At 43.0% G+C, this 12,938-nt stretch overlaps 1 pseudogene; it reads right to left on the bottom strand.

Moving 5' to 3' along the window:
• Positions 1 to 1,120: 1,120 nt before the first annotated feature.
• LOC149393397 (uncharacterized) lies at positions 1,121 to 3,211 on the bottom strand (annotated as a pseudogene).
• Positions 3,212 to 12,938: the final 9,727 nt, after the last annotated feature.

The following is a 12,938-nucleotide window of genomic DNA, read 5'->3' as shown; positions in this document are numbered from 1 at the left end:
AGCCGAGCCGCTTTAATTAATCACTCCATAAGGTTCCTGTGAAGCGAGGGTCTCGATCACTCACAATGTGTTGCGGTATGCCCCAATATTTCACTACGTTGGTGAAGAACAAGCGGGCTGTCTCTTCGGCCCCACAGTACTTTCTCGTTGGGATGAAGGTGGTATACTTGAGAACCGGTCGACCACAACTAGAATGCATGACAAGTCTCCCGTGTGCAGGAGACTCGTAATGAAGTCTAGCGAGGTGCTTTCCAAGGCCTTGTTGGGATGGTCAACGGCTCTAGACATTCGGGGGTCTTCTTTCTCTCGACCTTGTCTTGTTGGCTGATGAGGCAAGTTCGAGTATGGTCTTGAGCCTGGGACTTCATCTGAGGCCAATAGTAGGCTTGTTTAAGGAGGGCAAGCATGTGGTGCCACCCGGGATGGCCGGCCCACAACGTTTCGTGGCACTCCTTCAAGAGATTCTTCCGTAAGTCATCCTCCTTTGGGACGAACAAGCGGCAATCTTTGGTTAACAAGATCCCATCTTCGATCCAAAATCGGCGTGATTTCCCTTCTTTGACAAGGGCCATGATGGCGCGGGCAACCGGGTCTTTCTCAAGATTTTCCTTGATGCGAGTCTGGATCGGGACGCTTACTTGACTTGTAGACATTGGGGCAAGCATCCGTATTGTGGAAAACTCTGCTTTTTTGCTGCTTTTTTGCTCAAGGCATCTGCAGCTTGGTTGGTGCTCCCTGACCGGTGTTCGAAATGAAAGTCGAATTTCGCGACAAGTTCCTGCCATTGCGCTTGCTTTGGGGTGATTTTAGGATGGGTGAGGAAGTGGCTCACTGAAGAGTTATCCGTCTTCACAATGCACTTCGAGCCCAGAAGGTAATGCCTCCAAACTCACAGACAATGTATCACTGCTAAAGGTTCTTTTTCTTGTGCGGCATATCTTCGCTCGGCATATCTTCACTCGGCATCTGATAGCTTGCGACTTTGGCCATCTTGGACAAGTACTCTGCCCAGGGCATAGTCTGAAGCATTGGTTTGCACTTCATAGGGCTTCATGACGTCTGGGAGGGCCAGGACAGGGTCATGCATCATCGTTTCCTTTAGATCTTCAAACGCGCTTTGTCAGCGAGAGCTCCAATCCCACACCTTGTCTTTCTTTAGAAGCTCTGGGAGTGGGGCTGCTCTTCTTGAGTATCCTTCTACGAACTTCTGATAGAAGTTGACCAGACCGAGGAACAAGCGAAGTTCCTTCACATTGGCAGGGACTTTCCAGTCTCGGATGGACTTCACTTTGTCCATGTCCATGCAGATACGTCCCCGCTCAATTATATGCCCGAGGAACTTGATGCGCTCTTGTGCAAACGAGCACTTCTCGCTCTTCACATATAGCTGGTTCTCCCTCAGCTTTTGGAAGACCAACTCGAGGTGCTTCTGGTACTCTTCTAGCGTAGTGTTGTATACCACAATGTCATCAAGGTATACTACCACAAATTTGTCTAGAAATTCATGGAACACCTAATTCATAAACATGCAAAAGGTAGCTGGCGCGTTGCTCAACCCGAATGGAATCACTAGGAACTCGAACGCCCCAGATCGGGTGACACAAGTGGTCTTTGCTTCGTCGCCCTCGGCAATCCGCACTCGGTAGCCTGATCGCAAGTCTAGTTTTGTGAAACACATGGCTTGACTTAGCTGGTCGAACAAGTCGGCGATCAGGGGGATTGGGTAGGTGTTGCGCACTGTCAGCTTGTTCAATGCTCGGTAGTCAATGCATAACCGCAAAGGGTGCTTTGGAGGGCTTGATGAAGCCCGCTTCAGACAACTCGTTTAGTTTTTTTCTAAGCTCTTGAAGTTTTGGGGGTGCCATCCTGTAAGCCGCTATGACTGGAGGCTTGGTGCCCGAGATGACCTCAATCTCATGGTCTATACTTCTTCTTGGTGTTAGTGACTTCGGGTGGCTATCGGGCATCACGTCTTGATACTTCGCCAACACCTCTTAGATCATACGGGGAACAGGTTCACACCCACCATCTTCAAAGGCGGCGATAGCTGCGATGCAGAGATGAGTCTCGTCGCTACACTCTGCTTGACTCTAGCGGGCACTACGGCGGGCCGTTCGCCCATTATGACTAGGGTGTTTGCTACGAGGATGGGGATTCCTCCATTCTCAATGAACAAGTTATTCTCGAGCACGATGTCGAAATCGTCCATCTTTACTACGATAAGGTCCGTCTGTCCCTCCCACGTCCCCATCTTGAACTTCACTCGTCGAGCCTCTTCAGACGTGGGTCTTGCTTCTTAATTGACGGCTTTCATTCGACCAGTATCTTTGTCCAGGATCAGGCATAGGCGTTTCGCTCTGGCTTTGGATATGAAGTTGTGGGTTGCTCCCGTATCGATCATCACACTCTTTGCAAACTCCTCATTTACATGCGCATCAACGAACATAAGCCCCTTTTCGGATGGCTTCTTCGGGTCGATGCTTTATTTCTTGAGTGCATTAAGGAGTCTAACAGCACCCACCTGGACGATCTCCTCCCATTCTCCCTGTTCGGCTTCAGCTTCGTGCATCTCGGCCTGAACCTCGGCTTGGAGAGCCGTCAGGCGGTTGCGGCCGGGGCAATGGCAAACATTGTGGGGACCTTTGCACAAGAAACACGGCGCTTTTCTGACTTCACCTTGAGCATTTTTTACTTCAGCATTCCTTGTGGGAGGTCGTGGAGGAGGATCAGGCCTCGGGTTGAATTGCTTCTTCCCCCAAGTCTGCGTTATCCCTCTCGTGGCTCTACTCGGGCCCACGTTGCTCGGATTTGGGCTCACTTGTGGTCTCTTTGCTTGAGAGGGTTCAGCTGAGAAGTTAGTGAGATGTTTAGCAACTGTTTGGCAGGTGGCACGGGTCTGTAGATTAAGGCGGTGCAGTTTGGTCCTCGCCCACGGTTTCAACCCGTCAAGGAACGCGAAGACTTTGTCTTTCTCGGACATGTCGCTAATGTCTAACATAAGGGTCGAGAACTTCTTCACGTACTCTCGGACATTGCCTATTTGTTTTAGGTCTCTGAGGTTCCGCCTTGCCCTATACTCGACATTCTCGGGGAAGAATTGGGCGCGGAGTTCTCTCTTCATGTCATCCCAAGTGTTGATGGTTACTTCACCCGCTTGGATCGCACGGTGTTTGGTCCTCCACCATAGCTTGGCATCATCGGTCAAATACATCGAGGCCGTGATCACCCGAGTACCCTCTTCAGCACGGACCGCACGAAAGTACTGTTCCATGTCGAAGAGGAAGTTTTCCAACTCTTTTGCATCTCGGGTACATCGAAGTGTTTAGACTTAGGGACTCGAGGTCGGCCAAATTCGACTGGGATCGGACCCATGGGTTGGTTCCCCATGGCCCGGAATATGAGGTTGAGGGTAGACCTTATATCTAGTAGTTCTCTTTGGAGAGAGTCGACATCATCGTTCGTGTTTTCCTCGGGATCTTGCATTCGATTCGCTACATGATCTCCCACCCCTGGCTCAGCAGTAACTCGCGATGAAGAATTCGAGTCGCGAGGAGAATGATCCCTGCACTCCAGGGCATTTATTCTCTCTGCCAGGGTGCCGAATCCTGCTTCAAAATTGGTTGTGGTGTCATGGTGTTCTCGGCGCTCTAGAGCGAGTATTCGATTCGCAAGGATCTCGACTCTTTCGGACAAGCTGAGCACACTTGCTTTGGTGGTTGCGTGCCACGGGGAACAATTTGCTTGTTCGATTTGGGAAAGGCGCTCGATGATAGCTTCTAGCTTTCCCTCGGCTTCTTCGACAGATGGGCCAAGGGATTTAGTATTTCGCAGCGCCTCTTCGAGTGGCTTCACCCTCTCGATGAGGTTTTCGATGTCGATGGTTCGCATGTTCTCTTGTATGTCATGGACTCTTTCTTTAATCGCATCAACGCCCCCAATGCGGTGTTCTAGAGCATCGAGGCGTTGAGTGTTTATGGATCTTATGGAGCCATCTCGTTCTTTAAATGCTTCTCTTTGTGGCTCTGATACTAAATGTCACGGGCCGACTACTTTCACTCGATATATAGTCGGGATGTGCGGCACTTGCGGCGCTTCGCTAGCAAGTCAACCTACTGGATGTCTGCAAGACAACATAAGATAATGATCAGCCACAGAATAACATTGTAATGAGCTATTGGGACCACATCATTCACACACACAAGAATATATCGACAAGCATACGAATAAACAAGCCAACCATCAATCAATCATTCATAGGGACACGGCACGGAAAACACAAAAAAAATGAGTTTACTTGTTCATTGATATCAAACGGGAAGGTTACACGGCAAGTTTGATATCCCCGGTGGTGGACTAAGGGTCCTTGGGCTAGTTCCTCTCCTGCCCTTCCACCACCCTCCCCTTGTTGTCATTGTTGCCCACAAGAAGAGTAATAGTTATGACTTATATACATTTGATGTAATAAAGTCTCACGACGGCTGCTGCTTGTAACTGCTGAATAACTAATAAAGAGTTGAAACTTTCATTCATTCTTCCATGTTTGTTTGAAGCGTTATGATAAACCTTAGTCTTTAACCCTTAAACAAACCTAACAACAAATGAAGAGTCAAGATTTTCATGAACAAACTCTTCATGGTTTGCTTAAGATAGTATATTCACAATCTAAAGATCAAAGGGCTATTGATCTCAGTATGATTGTTAGGAGAACCTATGATGTCTAGTTACGAGACATAGAGAGTTGGAGACTCTATAGTTCTTCCTAGGTATCTTCTGAAGATACTGAATTGACCAGTGCACTTCTAGAAACATTGTAAGAACAAACCATTTAACCTCTTCTGTCTCAAAGTCACTATGTATGAATTTCATCATGCTTACCTCAATCCTAAAATGAGACATGTCATTTCGTAGCTTACGTACTCTCATTGGAGAAAGTCAGAGTTCTAGATTCACTATGTGATATAGACAAGACCTATAGATGAAGTACTAAGTTATGAAGATGTCATGAACAACTTTGTGAAGATCTCATAGATATGGAATTCATGTACAAGATTGGTGAAACGCAATGTTTATTACCACATGTTTTGTTCCTTGGAAAGTGAATAAATGAAAGTTGGGTGAGGATGCTTCTACTTCATCTGTAAGAATTGTTCTTACCCCAACTGAAACACAACCTAACTCATCAGAATCTCGTCAGGTAGGACTTCGACGTAGTGGGAGGGCTTCTCAAAAGCCTGAAGGTACATGTCTTACGGAGATACTCTCGTAGCTGTCTCTGGCATGGATGACCTTGTTTCCTATAGCCAAGCAATGGCTGGTTCTGAATCAAACCTTTGGCTTGACGCCATGAAAGTTGAAATGCACTCGATGTACGTCAATAAAGTCTAGAAACTTGTAGACCTTCCCGAAGGGATTAAACCCGTAGGGTGTAAGTGGATATACAAGAAGAAAAGGGGTCTGGATGGGAACGTTGAGACGTTCAAAGCACGACTAGTGGTTGAGGGTTATACCCAAAAGGAAGGTATTGACTATGATGATACCTTCTCACCAATCGCGATGCTTAAATCTATCCACACACTTCTATCCATTGTTGCAGCTCTCGACTATGAGATCTGGCAAATGGATGTTAAAACTGCCTTTCAGAATGGTAATCTTGACTAGCGCATTTGTATGGCTCAACCAGATGGTTTCGTGGAAGAAGGTCAAGAGACCAAGGTTTGTGAGTTGCTTAAGTCCATTTATGGATTAAAGCAAGTATCTAGGTCATGGAATATTAGATTTGATGAAACTATGAAAAGCTTTGGTTTTGAGCAGTCGATAGATGAGCATTGTGTTTACAAGTTAATGCACGAGGGCAAACTTGTGTTTAGGCGGATATACTGACTCTGATTTTTAGGCGGATAAGGATTCCAGGAAATCCACTTCAGGATCTGTGTTCATCCTAAATGATGGATCTGTTGTTTGGAGGAGTATCAATTAATCTTGCATTGCTGACTCCACAATGGAAGCAGAATATGTGGCTGTTTGTGAAGCATCCAAAGAGACTGTATGGCTTAGAAAATTCTTTAAGTATTTGGAAAAAGTTCCAAAAGTCGACGAGCCCATGACACTTTATTGTGATAACAGTGGGGCTGTCGCTAACTCAAAGGAACCTTGAAGCCATAAGCGCTTTAAGCATATTGAGAGGAAATGCCATTTGATTCGAGAGATAGTACAACGCGGAGATGTAGAGGTGAAGAAGATCTCAACGGTGGACAACCTAGCAGATCCATTCACCAAGGCTTTAGCCAGCAAAGTCTTCGACTAGCATCAGGAGGGATTGGGCATGAAGGACTACTCACATCTTCTTTGAGTCAAGTGGGAGTTTGATGGCATTAGTGCCCACAAGAAGAGTAGTAGTTATGACTTATATACATTTGATGTAATAAAGTCTCACAAAGACTCATGCTTGTAGCTGCTGAATAATTAATATAGAGTTGAAACTTTCATTCATTCTTCCCAGTTTGTTTGAAGCTTTATGATAAACCTTAATCTTTAGTCCTTAAACAAACCTAACAACAAATGAAGAGTCAAATATAGATTTGCATCAACAAACTCTTCATGGTTTGCTTAACATAGTATATTCATAACCTAACGATCAAAGGGCTATTGATCTAAGTATGATTGTTAGGAGAACCTATGATGTCTGGTTATGAGATGTAGAGAGTTCGAGACTCTACAGTTCTTCCTAGGTATCTTCTGAAGATACTGAATTAACCAGTGCACTTCTAGAGACATTGTAAGAACAAACCATTTAACATCTTCTGACTCAAAGTCACTATGTATGAATTACATCATGCTTACCTCAATCTTGAAATGAGACATGTCATTTCATAGCTTACATTCTCTCATTTGAGAAAGTCGGAGTTCTGGATTCACTATGTGATATAGACAAGACCTATTGATGAAGTACTAAGTTATGAAGATGTAACGAACAACTTTGTGAAGATCTCGTAGATATGGAATTCATGTACAAGATTGTTGAAATGCAATGTATATCACCTCATGCTTTGTTCCTTGGAATGTGAATAAATGAACTGACCAATGTCCAAATTGAGTCATGACTCTTTTGGATTAATCAAAACTCCTCGTCAATACATTTTTCTAACTTATTCACAAGTAACAAAGGAGTTGAAGAAATAACAACTAGAAGGGTAACATCGTAATTTTATAAATCTCATCTAGTTGATGATATTCATGAAGGGTAAACATAGATAATATTGAATGGGTTCACTCATCACAATTAAATAGAGTTTTGAGTAGAAAACATATTCATTTGAACCGAGAGATTTTCAGTGTCAACTCTTTAGTGGAGTCAGTTGACATTAAGCTAGAACTTGGAAAAGGTTTGTGAACTTTTGTGTCCAATAATGCTAGCTCAAGCATTGTTCATTTGGATCCAAGAGGTCACTACCACAAGTCATTAGAGTAGGATTTGTTAAACTAGTAGCTAAGTCAAAACAGATTCAAGTGTTGAACTAGACGAATTTTAAGAAAATTGTCTAAAGGGTAATTTTGTCCATTAAGACAATAAGATGGTATAAATGTCAAAATAAGATTTTGGACATTGTCATATAATGACAATGTAAATTGATCCACACGGCCATAAATGAGAATTGGGCCTTGAGGATTGAATTTCATTTTGTGAAATTTTATGTGAAAATTCTACATGGGCTTTTCTTATATTGTCATGAACAAATAAAGAAACATCTAGAAGCTTGTTCTAGATGCTCAATTTCGTGGCCCTCCATATGGAGAAAGAGAGAATTTATTTTGTGCATTGATGTATGAAGATACTTGCCAAAATGAAAAATAGGAAACAAATTTATGGCGCATGCCATATTGATGTTGGACGTCAAAGTCATTGAGGAAAAGGGAAATTATTTCCATCCTTGGTATTATTATGGGAAATAAAGATTGTGCTCATGAAAATATGATATTCAATAGAAAAGAAGAAACTACCTCTTCAAGGCAATCCCTCCTCCTATAAATACCACACCTCATTCACAATGTAGAACACACAAGTTTTTGAGATTGAGACCTTCTCTCTCTAGAACTTGGCCGTCCACCCTCTCCCTCTCTCTCTTCTTGCTCTTTTGTTTTGGCATCTAGGTCCTCATTAGACCTAGCGTTTTGTATTAGCTCTCTGGCTCTAAGACAAGTTCTTGAGTCACTGTGTTTAATAGTGCCCACACACTAAATCTTTTCTAAACTAGAAGACTCTAGTGGTAGAAACTTTCGTGTGTTGGAATCGATCTAGGGTTTGAGAAAATAATTAACGCTTCGTTAAGCGGCGGAATTTTAAAAATTTTCTTTTACAAGTAAAACAGTTTTTACTAACCTAGACAAGTGCAAGTACATGTAATTAAAAACCAATATAAGTTATGAAGTTCACTAACCTTTCTTGAAGCTTGAACCTTGTAGAAGCTTTTGGAAAGTTGCAACGCTCGTCTCCCCTCGCAGCACGTCTCTCTTTCTTTCCTCGGCACCTCGAGCAACCACGAAAGTTTCTATCACTAAATCACTCGAAAAGAAGGAATCAGTGAGTGGGCACTTTTAAACACTACGACTTCAGAACGAGTCTCGAAGTCGCAGAGCTGAACACTAGGTCGAGTGAGGACCTAGGTGCCAAGACAAGAAATAATCGAAAATAAACTAGAGAGAGAGAGAGAGGATTTTCGGCCAAGTTCTAGAGAGAGAGTCTCTCAAATCTCTTAAACTTGGATGAATGAAATGTGAGGAAATGAGGCTCCTATTTATAGGAGAGGTCTCACCTTCAATAAGGTAGTTTCCTCTTCTATAGAATATCACATATTCATGAGCAATTTCCTCTTTTTTCCCTTTGAGACACTCGGCCAACTCAAGGCTTCTAGAAGCCTTGATTTGTTTCCAATTTTGTTCAAGGCCTTGCCTTGTCTCTCACTTGGCTGATTCCCACTTTCCTCTTGGAGGAAATTTGTTTCCTCTTTTTCTTTTGGCAAGTATCTAAATACATTTATGCACAAAATAAACTCTCCTATTTCTCTATTAGGGTAGGCGCCAAAGTCTCTCTAGAAGGAGCTTCTAGAAGCTTCTTCATTTGTTCATGACAACATGAGAAAGGCCCATTAAGAATTTTCAATAAAATTCTCATGAAATGAAATTAATTCACAAGGCCCAGTTAATCATATTATGGCCGAGTGACATTAAGTCATCAAATGAACTTGTCAAAATTTATTGACATCCATTTCATCTTTATGTCTCAAAAGACAAAAATACCCTTTCGACAATTTTCGTTCTTGTTTTGACTTAGCTTCCAGTTTAACTATTCCTATCGATGTGATTCGTGACAGTGACCTCATGGACCCAAATGAACAAAGCTTGAGCTAAACACTTGGACTCAAAAGTTCACAAACCTTTTCCAAGTTTAGCTTAATGTCAACTGACTCCACTAAAGAGCTGACACTGAAAATCTCTCGGTTCAAATGAATTTATTTTCTACTCAAGAATTCAACCTAATTATGATGAGCGGATCCACTGAATATTATCTATGTTTACCCTTCATGAATGTCATCAGCTAGTCGGGATTTACTAAATTACCATTTTACCCTTCTAGCTGTTATTTCCTCAACTCCTTTGTCGCTTGTGAATAAGTTAGAAACAATGTATTGACGAGGAGCTAACAAGTCACATTGTTTCATCCAAAAGAGTCAGGACTCAATTTGGACAGTGGCCAGTTCATTTATTCACACTCCAAGGAACAAAGCATGAGGTGACATACATTGCATTTCAGCAATCTTGTACATGAATTCCATATCTATGAGAACTTCACAAAGTTACTCATGACAGACTCACAACTTAGTACTTCACCAATAGGCCTTGTTCGGAATCACATAGTGAGTCCGAACTTTGACTTTCTCAAATGAGAATACTAAGGTGTGAAATGGCATGTCTCATTTCAGGATTAAGGTAAGCATGATGCAATTCATACACAGTGACTTCGAGACATAAGAGGTTAAATGGTTTGTTCTTATATTGTCTCTAGAAGTGCACTGGTCAATTCAGTACCTTCGGAAGATACCTAGAAGAACTATAGAGTCTCCAACTCTCAATGCCTCATAACCAGACATCATAGATTCTTCTAACAATCATACTGAGGTCAATAGTCCTTTGACCCTAAGATTGCGAATATATCGTTTTAAGCAAACTACGAAGAGTTTGTTCATGCAAATCTACATTTGTCTCTTCGTAAGTTGTTAAGTTTGTTTATGGACTAAAAGACTAAGGTTTTATCATAAAGCTTCAGACAAGGAAGATTGAATGAACGTTTCAACTTTATTAATGAATAGATAGGCAATTACAAGCTAGAGTCTTCATGAGACTTTATTACATCAAATGTACAAAATAAAGACTACAACTCTTCTTGTGGGCACCATTGACAACAAACTCCCACTTGACTCAAAGAAGGTGTGTGTAGTCCTTCATGCCTAATCCCTCACGATGTTGGTCGAAGACCTTGTTCGCTAGGGCCTTGGTGAATGGATCTGCGAGGTTGTCCACCGTTGAGATCTTCTTCACTTCCACGTCTCCGCGCTGCACGATCTCTCGAATCAAATGGTATTTCCTCTCAATATGCTTAGAGCGCTTATGGCTTCTAGGTTCCTTTGAGTTAGCGACAGCCCCACTATTATCACAATAAAGGGTCATGGGCTAGTCGATGTTTGGAACAACTTCCAAATACTTAAGGAACTTTCTAAGCCATACAGCCTCTTTGGATGCTTCACAAGCAGCCACATATTCTGCTTCCATTGTGGAGTCAGCAATGCAAGATTGCTTAATACTTCTCCACACAACAGCTCCACCATTTAGGATGAACACAGATCCCGAAGTGGATTTCCTGGAATCCTTATCCGCTTGAAAATCGGAGTCGGTATATCCCGTCATAGTCAGGTCAGTACCTGAGTATGTAAGCATCAAGTTCCTACTTCTTCGAAGATACTTAAGAACATGCTTAACAGCAATCCAGTGCTCGGGTCCAGGGTTGGATTGGAAACGGCTAACTACGCCAACGACGAAACAGATGTCAGGTCTAGTGCAAAGCATGGCATACATGAGACTTCCCACGGCAGAGGCGTAAGGAATCTTTCTCATGTCTTCAATCTCTTGTGCAGTCTTGGGAGACTGGTCCTTAGAGAGTGAAACTCCATGCCTAAAGGGTGTTTGGCCCCTCTTGCAGTCTTGCATCGAGAAGCGATCCATCACCTTATCAATATAAGATGCTTGAGAGAGCGACAGGGTCCGGTTTTTCCTATCTCGAAAGATTTGGATTCCCAGAATGTACGCGGCTTCTCCTAGATCCTTCATATCGAATTGCTTTGCTAGCCAGACCTTAACCTCAGATAACTTACCCACGTCATTACCAATGAGTAGTATATCATCGACATATAGTACCAGAAACACAACTTTGCCTTCGTGTATTAACTTGTAAACACAAGGCTCATGTATTGACTGTTCAAAGCCGAAGCTCTTTACAGTTTCATCGAATCTAATATTCCATGACCTAGATGCTTGCTTTAGTCCATAAATGGATTTAAGCAACTCACAAACCTTGGTCTCTTGACCTTTATCCACGAAACCGTCTGGTTGAGCCATGTAAATGCGCTCGTCAAGATTGCCATTCAGAAAGGCTGTCTTGACATCCATTTGCCAGATCTCATAGTCGAGAGCTGCAGCTATGGATAGGAGTATGCGGATGGATTTAAGCATCGCGACTGGCGAGAAGGTTTCTTCATAGTCAATCCCTTCTTGTTGGGTATAACCCTTCGCCATAAGTCGTGCTTTGAACGTCTCGACGTTCCCATCAGGACCCCTTTTCTTCTTGTATATCCACTTACACCCTACGGGTTTAATCCCTTCAGGAAGGTCTACAAGTTTCCAGACTTTGTTGACATACATCGAGTGCATTTCAACTTTCATGGCGTCAAGCCAAAGGTTTGATTCAGAACAAGCCATCGCTTGGCTATAGGAAACAGGGTCATCCATGTCGGAGACGGCTACAAGAGAGTCTCCATAAGACATGTACCTGTCAGGCTTTTGAGTAGCCCTCCCACTACGTCTAAGTACTACTTGACGAGATTCTGATGAGTTAGGTTGTGTTTCAGTTGGGGTAAGAACAGTTCTTACAGATGAGGTAGAAGCTTCCTCACCCAGCTTTTCTTCAAGCACAATTTTGCTTCTAGGTTTCGCATCCTTCATAAAGTCCTCCTCAAGGAAACGAGCATTCGTGCTAACGAAAGTCTTATCGTCCTCGGGACTATAAAAAGTAAAACCTTTGGTTTCCTTCGGATATCCTACAAACAGGCACAATTCTGACCTACTAGCCAACTTGCTAGTCTTTTGCCTCAGCACGTGTGCAGGGCAACCCCAAATTCGGATGCGGCCAAGATTCACTTTACGGCCAGTCCATCGTTCATAAGGAGTACCAGGAACCGTTTTGGACGGAACTTGGTTCAAAATGTAGGCGGCTATTTCGAGGGCATATCCCCAAAAGGAAAACGGGAGTGATGAGTAACTCATCATTGATCTAACCATCTCCATAAGAGTTCGGTTTCTTCTCTCTGACACTCCGTTTTGTTGAGGTGTGCCAGGTGCGGTAAGCTGAGAAGCGATACCTTCTTCTTTAAGAAAGTCATCGAACTCTCCAGACATATACTCACCACCTCGATCAGATCGAAGGGTTTTGATCACTTTGCCAGTTTGCTTTTCCACTAAAGCCCTAAAGACCTTAAATACGTTAAAGGTCTCGGATTTGTGTTTAAGCAAATAGACAAACCCATATCTTGAGTAATCATCAGTGAAGGTAACGAAGTATTCGTATCCTCCACGTGCCTGTTGGTTGAGCGGACCACATACATCAGAATGTA

Source organism: Urtica dioica, chromosome 6 (genome assembly GCF_054948205.1).
Source record: "Urtica dioica subsp. dioica isolate 48M chromosome 6, U.dioica_male_clone48M_v1_H2, whole genome shotgun sequence".
NCBI lineage: Eukaryota > Viridiplantae > Streptophyta > Magnoliopsida > Rosales > Urticaceae > Urtica > Urtica dioica.
The sequence above is the reverse complement of the archived record's forward strand: the minus strand, read 5'-3'. Positions and strand labels throughout refer to the sequence as shown.